Source organism: Melanerpes formicivorus, unplaced genomic scaffold (assembly GCF_026170545.1).
Source record: "Melanerpes formicivorus ecotype bairdi unplaced genomic scaffold, bMelFor1.0.p_v2 SCAF_9, whole genome shotgun sequence".
NCBI classification, from domain to species: Eukaryota; Metazoa; Chordata; class Aves; order Piciformes; family Picidae; genus Melanerpes; species Melanerpes formicivorus.
The window spans coordinates 25,909,708-25,920,315 of NW_027142361.1; the positions used below are offsets into that span (position 1 = coordinate 25,909,708).

At 43.4% G+C, this 10,608-nt stretch overlaps 1 long non-coding RNA gene across 1 annotated transcript; it reads right to left on the reverse strand.

Moving 5' to 3' along the window:
• Positions 1–747: 747 nt before the first annotated feature.
• LOC137443475 (uncharacterized) lies at positions 748–4,130 on the reverse strand. The gene is made up of 3 exons (XR_010987891.1): positions 3,960–4,130; positions 2,343–2,458; positions 748–880 (listed from the first exon to the last, which is right to left on the reverse strand). It is a non-coding gene; the product is annotated as an uncharacterized lncRNA (long non-coding RNA).
• Positions 4,131–10,608: the final 6,478 nt, after the last annotated feature.

Genomic DNA, 10,608 nt, shown 5'->3' on the forward strand with positions numbered 1-10,608 from the left:
ACTTGGCACTGGCCCAATAAAATAATCAAGTGCATCACTCAGGGGTAGAATGTCTGTCTTGTTCCTGATGCCAGTGCACTGTCCAAGCTTAGCATGCACATGAAGAAGAGAGATAACCTTTAAAGCACACCTGAATAATTTTAGGGAGCACTTCTCCTCCATTTTTTGTGTTCTGGGCAGCAGTTAAATATTTCTTTTCAAGGAAGAAGGTAACAAGCCACTTGATAAAAACAACTTGAGCTGCCATGTATGGGATCTTTGTGCTGTAGACATTCTCATTGTTTCGTGTTGCAGCAATGTACACTGGCCTTGGTCTGATATCTGGAATATCTGGTGAGAGACAAAAAGATACAGAAAAAGTGTAATCTTAAATAGCAGTCATTGCTCCCAGACTCTGGTTAAATGCATTGAACACATCACCAACACTTTCTCCATATGAAACAACAGATGCAATGACTGACTGCTTTTACTAATACTGATGTGGATATTCTACCATAATGATATTACTCCTGAAGAAAAAGCAAGAGCTTAAAAGGACAGATCTTACCTGAATGCTGTAATTTGTATCACACAAAAAGGAAGGCAAAAGAGAAGGGCTACAAACAAGGGGACTAAAACAAGTCATGAGACAAGGGAGGAAAAAATCCTCATTGATCAGAGGTGCAGTGATATGCCAGCAGGTAAGAGAGATGCTACCATTATTGTTTTTATTCTACTTAAAAGACAAAATCCACAACTCACCAAGAACAGGTTTGTAGAGGTTGGTGACCTTTGTAAAGGATGGAAACAAGTGAGGAAGGTAATATTTTCTAAACAAGGCAAAGAGAAATTTAAATCCAGTGTCTTGGTTCTCCTTATTCTTCCACTCTAAGCTTTCAGCCTTCATCATGGAGTTAGAGAGAAACAAACAAAAAACTTTACATTAATAGGTTACACTGCCAATCACTCCACATTGAACACAAAACCAATTACACTTCAACAAGAGAGAGAAAAAAATTAGCACTACCCCAAGAAGCTTTACAAACTGCATAAGAACAGAAAAATATTCCTGTGAGGGCTTTAGCACATCAAATAAAGTAAGCTCATGAGAAGCCATCATATTTCTGCTGTTCTAATGCAGTGAAGCACAGACTATGACATATTAATGTGTTGAACCAATTTGCATCTTACCTGTACATTTAGAGAAAGCTACTCTGAGCTGTTTTGTCACTTGAAACACTCTCAACACTCATGTTTAAGATGGTTGCACACACATATGCAGCACCCTTGGGCAAAACTGGACTCAAGATAGAAGTCTTCTGTACTGACAAGGAAGAGGCTGACACTCAAGTTTGTTTTTAAAAGTCCTCCTCCCTTCTTGCACAAATCCAGCACCTGAAGGGAGCCTTTCAGTACTTGAAGGGGACTTAACAAGAAAGTTGGGAAGGGACTTTTTACAAGGGCTTATTTGGATAGGATAAGAGATAATGGATTGAAGCTTGAGGAGTGGAGCTTTAGACTGGAAATTAGAAAGACATTCTTTACAGTGAGGGTGATGAGACAAGGGAAGTGATTGCCCAGAAAGGTTGTGGATGCCCCTTCCTTTCAAGGCCAGGTTGGATAAGGCCTTGAGCAACCTAGTCTAGTCAAAGGTATCTCTGCCCATAGTAGGGGAGTTGGAACTAAGTGATCTTCAAGGTCCTCTCCAACCCAAACCATTCTATGAATCAATGCCAGAGTCATACATGTACTTTCAAGTTACTCTTTAACCATAGTTTTGAAGTACAATTCCTTGGAAGACTGTGCCAAATTTTGCCAAAGAATTGGTCTTTTCCTACTAAAACACGTTCACTTTGGAGTAAGTTACTCATAAGCAATGTGGGTGTGTTTCATTATTTGTGTAAGAAAACCCAACACCATTTCAAAGAAAGGTAAAAGCAGAAGCACTTTTTCCACTGCTGACTTGAACCTAGCCTCTTACATTGCTTTTTTTTGGTGAAACTCAAGTAAGTACCAAAAGTGTTTTATATTTTGCCATACACTTCAAATTCAGGCCTAAGGCTTCTTCCCTTTTTGATGTTTTTTAAGCAATACCAAAACACAACAGGGCTCTTAATTTTTTAGTAAAAAGCTCTTAGAAAAGCCTGTCCAACAGTATAGAATGTCACTGAATCTATATCCCATATGATCATTAAATTAAAGGAAGACTGACTTGTTTACATCAGTAATATGATGACTTATTTTCATTTAAACATGTGGATGGTTGTGGGTAAATCCAGATCCATGTAGATACAGCATAGACTCAACAGACCACAAGTACACTCCTTCAAATATGAATAGTTAAAAAGCTGCATCCTGCTCACCTGAAGTACCATGTATTTTAACAGGAGCTGAAGAAAATAGCATGTTTGGTCTTCAGCAATTTTCTCTCCAGAGACAGCTGGCAAAAGTGGAGTTATTTCTTCTGGAAAAATCTTAGCTAAAAGGAAAAAAGAGAAACATATTACAAAAGGAAAAAAGGGAAACATATTACAAATTGAAAACCTGAAAACAGTCAAATAAAAGACATCTTCAATAAAAAGTTAAGTTGAAAATAATTGTTAATGTGCTACTAAGTTGTACAAAGGCAAAGTTCAGCCTGGAGAAAATAAGGCTCCAGAGAGATCTTAGAGCAGCCTTCAAGTACTTGGAAGTGGCCTATGAGAAATCCAGGAAGGGACCTTTCACAAGGGTTTCTTGGGATAGGACAAGCAGGTATGGATTGAAGCTTGAAGAGGGGATATTTAGACTGAATATCAGAAAGAAATTCTTTGCAGTGAGGGTGGTGAGACACTGAAACAGGTTGTCTGGGGAGGTCACGGATGCCCCCTCCATGGAGGTGTTCAAGGCCAAGTTGGATGAGGCCTTGAGCAATCTGGTCCAGTGGAAGGTGTCCCTGCCCATGGCAGGGGGGTTGGAACTAGATGATTTTTAAGGTCCCTTCCAACCCAAACCATTCTATGAATCTATGAATTGTTTGGGCTTCCTGTATTTCCCCTGTTCTTAAAACAAGGATGGCAACAACCTCAGGTTTACTGCAGTTTGGAAGGGTTACCACAAGCAGTCATTGCAGATGAACCCATACAGAACCACAGAATGGTTTGGGCTGGAAGCAACATTCAAAGGCCATCTAGTCCAACCCCCCTACATCCAGCAGGGATTCACTGAATCATAGAATGACTTGTGCTTGAAGGGACCTTAAAGATCACCTAGTTCAAATACCCCTGCCATGGGAAAGGACACCTCCCACTAGACCAGGTTGTTCAAAGCCTCATCCAGCATGGTCTTAAACACATCCAAGGATGAGGCATCCACAACTTCTCTGGGCAGTGCATTCCAGTGTCTCCCCACCCTCACACCATACAGGCTTTAAGTCTACATGCTTACTGATTTTGGAGCAACACATTCATACAGCTGCATTTCAACTTAAAACACAAACAAACAAAACCACAGCAAGCAAAAAAACCCACAACAACCACCCAACGAAACCAAACCCCAGAATGGCAAGATCAGAAAGCCATACAACTGCAACAAACACAAGAGCTTGACAAATTCAGTGCATCTCAGAACACAGAATCATAGAATTGCTAGGGTTGGAAGGGACCTCAAGGATCATCCAGTTCCAACCCCCCTGCCACAGGCAGGAACACCTCACACGAGCTCAGGTTGCTCACAGCCCCATCAAGCCTAGCCTTAAAAACCTCCAGGGATGAGGCTTCTAGCACCTCCCTGGGCAACCTGTTCCAGTGTCTCACCACCCTCATGGGGAAGAACTTCTTCCTAACATCCCATCTGAATCTACACATTTCTAGTTTCTTTTCAACAACAAACAGCATCATCCAGCTGACAGCTTCCCCACAAGAAACTCCCCAGCCCCATAATTACATCGGTGGAAGGGGGAGGCAATACACCCCTCACAGAAATTGTGTTTGTTTACTCACCATCAGGGGAATTAGGAGGACTAATGAGGTTGTCTAGTGTACAGGGACCTCGGGAGGATATAATGGATGGAAAGCCAGGCACAAGGCATGCAAATATTAATATCTGCTCTTCCAAACAGTTAGTCTGAAGTGCCTGAAGCCAGAGGAGAAACAGTCGGATTCCTTCACATCTTATCTACAAGGGAATGGTTTTGTAGAAAGAGATATTAAAACATGTGTCAGTACAGTAACAGCTGAATAGGTGAGAAAATGCAGGACAAGTGCTTTCATCCCAACTATGTGTGTCACCGGTTGGGGCTGTCCCCTTAAGAAAGGTAAATGAAAAGAATTATCTAAACTAATTTCATTGTTAAAGTGGGAGGAAGCACCTTCTGAACTGGTAGTGCAGGAAGGTATACTGGGCTTTCCAGCACTTTTCTGCAGTCTTCCTTCCGCTTTTCCTTCGGGCAGCAGCTTGCAGCTCCTGGGCTTTCTGCCAAGGCTTCGGCCTTGAAAAACTGATAAAGGCCTGTATTAACTCCTTTCCAATTAACACATAACTGCCTCTAACATTTTTTTTTCTCTTTCTCTCTCTTTTCTAACCTACTCTGGGGAAAGGGGGGAGAGAGGGGAGAGCGGAGGTGGGGAACCCCCTCTGCTGAGGGGGGAACTCTCATTTCTGTGTTACTTTATTGTGTATCTTTGTATATATTGTAAATATTGTAAATTTGTATAAATTCCCCTGCATATCCTACATTGCTTTGTAAATATACAGCTCCACTGCTTTGCTAATTCAGCTGTGAGGTTTTTTTTTCCTGTCCCTTCAATTTTCTTTTCCCTTTACATTACAGGGGGGAGGAAGGAGGCTTTTGGGCCTTACCCTTCCAACCCTACGACATTTTTTTTATTGGCGCCCAACGTGGGGCAGATAATTAGTTTAATTTATTACTTGATTGATTTAGTGTTTTCTAGCTGAATTAGCAAACATGAAGGTGTTGTGGTTTGCGGAGCGATTATTCTTTTCAATTTTTGGGGCTCTGGTTTACAGATATTGTTTGGGTTTGATTTTGGATTACCTGGGTAAATATTTGGTGCGGACAATTTATATGTGGGTTATGTATAGAGTTAGATTATGGTATGGAAAGTGCATGGATTTCCTATGGCCAGTGAGATACAGAAATGTTACCTCCACCACTCTCCCAATTGAGATAAAGGGTTTTAAGATTCCCCCTGAGGAGAGAGGAACTTTAGGGGATGCCTGGGATCGAAAAGTGATTTGTTTGATGTGTATAATTCTGCTGCTGGTGATAACTAATGTGTATTCTCTGTATTCCTGGCGTCGGGAGAAGAAGGTGTCCAGGGCTTGTTTTGTTATTAAAACTAGATCAAAAAGAAAACGCCGTGGCTCTGGATCAGTCCCAGAGTCATCGAGTGATGAGGAATGTGCAGAATCTCTGTCAGTTAAAAAGAGGGCTAAAAAGTTAATTGGTAAAGCAGCTCTAAATGACTTTGCTGCTGATTCTGGCAAGCTGCCAAGGGCGGCGGCCGGTATCAACATGGCGCCTACTCCTTCTCCTCCTTCTTCTTCTCTGTCGGCCATTAACGGAGTAACGTCACTTCCGCCCACTCCCTCAGTGGGACCAGAAGTCAATGCCCCAGCAGCTGATTTATCTCAGGACCTGTCAGCTTCCATTAAGGTGGCTGTAAATTCAAACACAGCTCCAGTTAAGGTGGCTGTTTTAAAGACTAGGGGTGCAAAGGCCAAAGATGGAGAAGAAGAGCTGGAGACTGATCCTGGTGAGGGGCCCTCTACTCTAAAAGATCCTGCTCAGGAGGAAGAGAAGGTTTGTTTTAAAGATCTAGCGAACCTAGTGAGATCAAAGCAGGATGGAGATGAAGTTAGGAAAGCAGCTGGCAAAGGTGGTTCTCAGCTTAAAGAGATCCTTAGGAGAATGACAGCAGGATTATATGGACAAAAAGTTCAGGGAGACGAAGAAGAAGATGATATTTTAGAGTGTTCATCACCCCGCGAGGAATTGTGCGATGTCCGTAAAGATTTCACCAGGGCAGATAAGGAGCCAGTTCTAGCTTGGCTTAGTAGGTGCTATGATACAGGTGCTCCAGCTCTGACAGTTGGAGACAAGTCAGCAGCTCAGTTAGGAACTCTCTCAAGGGATAATGGAATAGATAGACATCTAGGCAGGGTTCTCGGTAAGGTTAATCTGTGGATACGCCTTTTAATAGCGGTTGCCCTGAGATACCCTTCCCGAGATGATCTTCCATGGAATCCTAAACCCTGGACTACCATAGATGAGGGAATTAAGCGCTTGAGAGAATTTGCTGTTAGAGAGCTACTCTATGGTGAACATGAAACTCTGAATCCTGATGACATTCCTGTGGGTATTGGTCTTGCTAAAAAGATCATCAAACTTGCTCCTTCTAATTATGCAAACATTCTGGCAAGCAGAATTGTGTCAAGAAATTATGGTGGAGATTCTTCTACGGTTAGCCAATTCAGTGATCAGATGATACAATTGGAGGATAGCATGACACGTGGTTCTTTGGTTTCAGACATTGAAACTCTGTCTGGAAAAATTGAGAGTTGCATGAAGGATCTGAAAGATTCCATATACCAATTGGCACAGAAGGATAATTTCAATTCTCCCTCCAGGTGGATACAAGTTTAATCTGTGAGGAATACACGTCCTCCAAGGAGGTCATTCCAAAACAGGACATTCCAAAACAGATCAAATCAAAACAGACCACCAAGGCAATCACGTAGGACTATCTAGATAACTCTGTGTGATCAGTTTGGTGAGAACATTAACAGCTGGGATGGCCAACCAACTTCTAATCTTTTCAGGAGACTGAGAGAATTGCGAAGTGGAAGAACCCGAGGAAGCAATACCAGAAGGGTAGCTGTTACTTCCACAGTTCCCCAGAACAACTCTAGTAGCTCAAACAGTGGCTCTGGTTATAGCATGCGAAGCTATAATAATGCACACTGTACGCAATGCACACATCTTTTGGGATGTGTACATCCAGTGGCCTGGCACTTTAAAATTTTGGAAGTACAGGGCCTTGGTTGACACAGGAGCTCAGTGCACCATAATGCCATCAAATTATAAGGGATCAGAGTCCATAACTATTCTGGGAGTCATTGGTGGATCTCAAGAGTTAAGTAAGGTGGAGGTTAATATAAGTTTAACTGGTAAACAATGGAGGAAGCATACAGTTGTGACCAGACCTGACGCACCTTGTATTTTGGGAATTGATTTTCTGAGAGAAGGGCGTTTCAAAGACCCTAGAGGTTACAAATGGGCTTTTGGAGTAGCTTCTATAGAAATTGATGGACAAAAATTAAAGCTGTCTGCTAGACCTGAGCTTTCTGATGAATCTGCAGTTGTGGGACAACATAAGATACAGGACATTAAATTGCCGGTTGCTTCTCAGACTGTGCATCACAGACAATACAGAACCAACCGTGACTCTTTGTTGCCCATTCAGAATCTGATTCGTCAGTTGGAGAGTCAGAAAGTCGTCAGCAAAACTCATTCACCTTTCAACCGCCCAGTGTGGCCTGTGCGGAAGCAGAATGGAGACTGGCGTCTGACAGTAGACTGCCGAGCTCTGAATGAAGTAACACCACCTATGAGTGCAGCAGTACCAGACATGATGGAGCTACAGTATGAGCTGGAATCCAAAGAGGCCAAATGGTATGCTACCATAGACATTGCTAATGCATTTTTCTCTATTCCCATAGCAGAGGAATGCAGGCCTCAGTTTGCTTTCAGCTGGAGATGAATCCAGTACACTTTCAACAGACTGCCAATGGGCTGGATCCACAGCTCAAGCATCTTCATGCAGTGATCCACGATGCTCTGGAGAAAGGCGGTGCTCCAGAACACACCCAGTTCATCGATGATATCATCGTCTGGGGTAAAACTGCTGAGGAAGTCTTTGAGAAAGGTAACAAAATCATTGACATTGTTCTGAATGCAGGTTTTGCCATCAAACGAGACAAGGAGAAAGGACCTACCACAGAGATTCAGTTTCTGGAAGTGCGGTGGCAGGATGGACGCCGACACATTCCAGTGGATGTGGTAAATAGAGTCTCCACCATGGCAAATGCCACCAATAAGCAAGAGACCTTACGTTTCTTGGGGATAGTGGGATTTTGGAGACTGCACATTCCTGGATACAGTCAGATTGTGAAGCCTCTGTATGATGTGACTCGAAAGAGAAACCATTTCCACTGGGGACCTGAACAGCAAGCAGCCTTTGACCAGATAAAGCAAGAGGTAGTTCAAGCAATGGGTCTGGGACCTGTCCGAGATGGTCCAGACATTAAGAACATTTTGTACATGGCTGCAAGTGACAATGGTCCAACCTGGTGCTTGTGGCAAAAAGCTCCAGGTGAGACACATGGACGACCTCTAGGTTTCTGGAGTCGAGGTTACAGAGGTTCAGAGGCTAATTATACTCCAACAGAGAAAGAAATTTTAGCTGCCTATGAAGGAGTAAAAGCATCTTCTGAGGTGATTGGAAATCAGTCACAACTTCTCTTAGCTCCCAGATTACCAGTTTTGAATTGGATGTTCAAAGGCAAAGGCTCCACACCACATCATGCCACAGACTCAACATGGTCTAAGTGGATGGCTCTGATAACACAGAGAGCTCGAATGGGAAATCTTGAAAGACCTGGTCTAGTGGAGGTGATCTCAAGTTGGCCTGAAGGTATCAACTGTGCCAAACCTCCAGAGGAGAAAGTAACTCGTGCTGAGGAAGCTCCTCCTTACAATGACCTTTCTGATGATGAAAAGAAATATGCTTTGTTCACAAACGGTTCCTGTCGTCTTGTTGGAAAGAAGCGAAGGTGGAAGTCTGCAGTGTGGAGTCCAACACGCTGAGTTGCAGAGGCGAAGGATGGAGAAGGAGAATCCAGTCAGTTTGCAGAGGTAGAAGCTGTCCAGACAGCTCTCGACGTAGCTGAACGTGAGAGATGGCCAAAGCTTTATCTCTACACCGACTCATGGATGGTAGCCAATGCTCTATGGGGTTGGCTAAAGAACTGGAAGAAGAGTGGTTGGCAGAGGAAAGGAAAACCCATTTGGGCAGCCGACCTGTGGCAGGACAATGCTGACCGAATCGAGAGAATTCCAGTGAAAGTGAGACACATCGATGCTCACATTCCTAAGAGCAAAGCTACTGAGGAACAGCAACACAACCATCAGGCAGATCTGGCTGCAAGAGTTTCTCAAGTAGACATGGACTCTAATCTTGATCTCGACTGGAAACACCGAGGTGAGATATTCTTAGCTCGGTGGGCTCATGATTCATCAGGACATCAAGGCAGAGATGCAACATACCAATGGGCTCGTGACAGATCCATAGACATTTCCATGGATGCTATCACACAAGTCATCCATGACTGTGGCATTTGTGCTGCTATTTAGCAGGCAAAACGACTTAAGCCCTTGTGGCATGGTGACAGATGGTCCAAGTACAAGTATGGTGAAGCTTGGCAGATTGACTACATCACTCTACCATGTTCTCGTTCCGGTAAGCAATACGTGCTTACTATGGTAGAGGCAAACACTGGATGGTTGGAAACTTATCCAGTTCCACATGCAACTGCACGCAACACCATTCTCGGTCTGGAGAGACAAATCCTGTGGAGACACGGAACTTCAGAGAGGATTGAGTCAGACAACGGAACTCATTTCAAGAACAACCTTGTAAAGAGCTGGGCAAAAGAGCACGGTATTGAGTGGATATTCCACATTCCCTACTATGCACCAGCTTCGGGGAAGATTGAACGCTACAACTGTTTGTTGAAGACCACTCTTAAAGCCATGGGGGGTGGATCTTTGAAAAACTGGGAAAAGCATTTAGCACAAGCAACCTGGCTGGTAAATAGTAGAGGTTCAGTGAACCGAGCTGGACCTGCAAATTCAGATTTGCTACGGAAAGTAGAAGGTGATAGAGTTCCGGTTGTTAGAGAAAAGAACCTGTTAGGTAAAACTGTTTGGGTATTTTCACCCTCAGGAGAGGCTAAACCTGTCCGAGGGGTGGTTTCAGTGGGTCACACTTATTGGGTAATGCAAGAGAATGGTGAAATTCAGTGTATACCACAAAGAAATTTAACTTTAGCTGAAAGAGGTTAATTTCAAACTGCTGTACAGCTACATCGTGTCCAAAGGAAGAATCAACGAGGAATCTACGGTGCACGAACCCTGAGATCCCTGAGAGCCCTGAGTCAACTAAGAGACCCTGAGAATCCCTGTTTCCCTTTTCTTCGCTTCGTCGGCGAAGAAATGAGCTGTTTTCCATTTTTCTCATTTTCTGATTTCCTTGAACTTTTGAATCATCTACATCTGAGCATAGCCGGAATGGACTATGAACTTTACTCACGAACTGTAAATATCGTTTTGGATTGGATGGTCGGTGTGAACAGCCAATGAAATTGTTTAGAAGGGGTGGACTCTGACCATTTGAGGCTGTCCCCTTAAGAAAGGGAATATTGTGGTCGGATGTTGGTAAATGAAAAGGTGGATCTAAACTAATTTCATTGGTAGACTGGGAGGAAGCACCTTCTGAACTGGGAGTGCAGGAGGGTATCCTGGGCATTCCGGCACTTTTCCAGTCAGTCTTTCATCCGCTCCTTCGG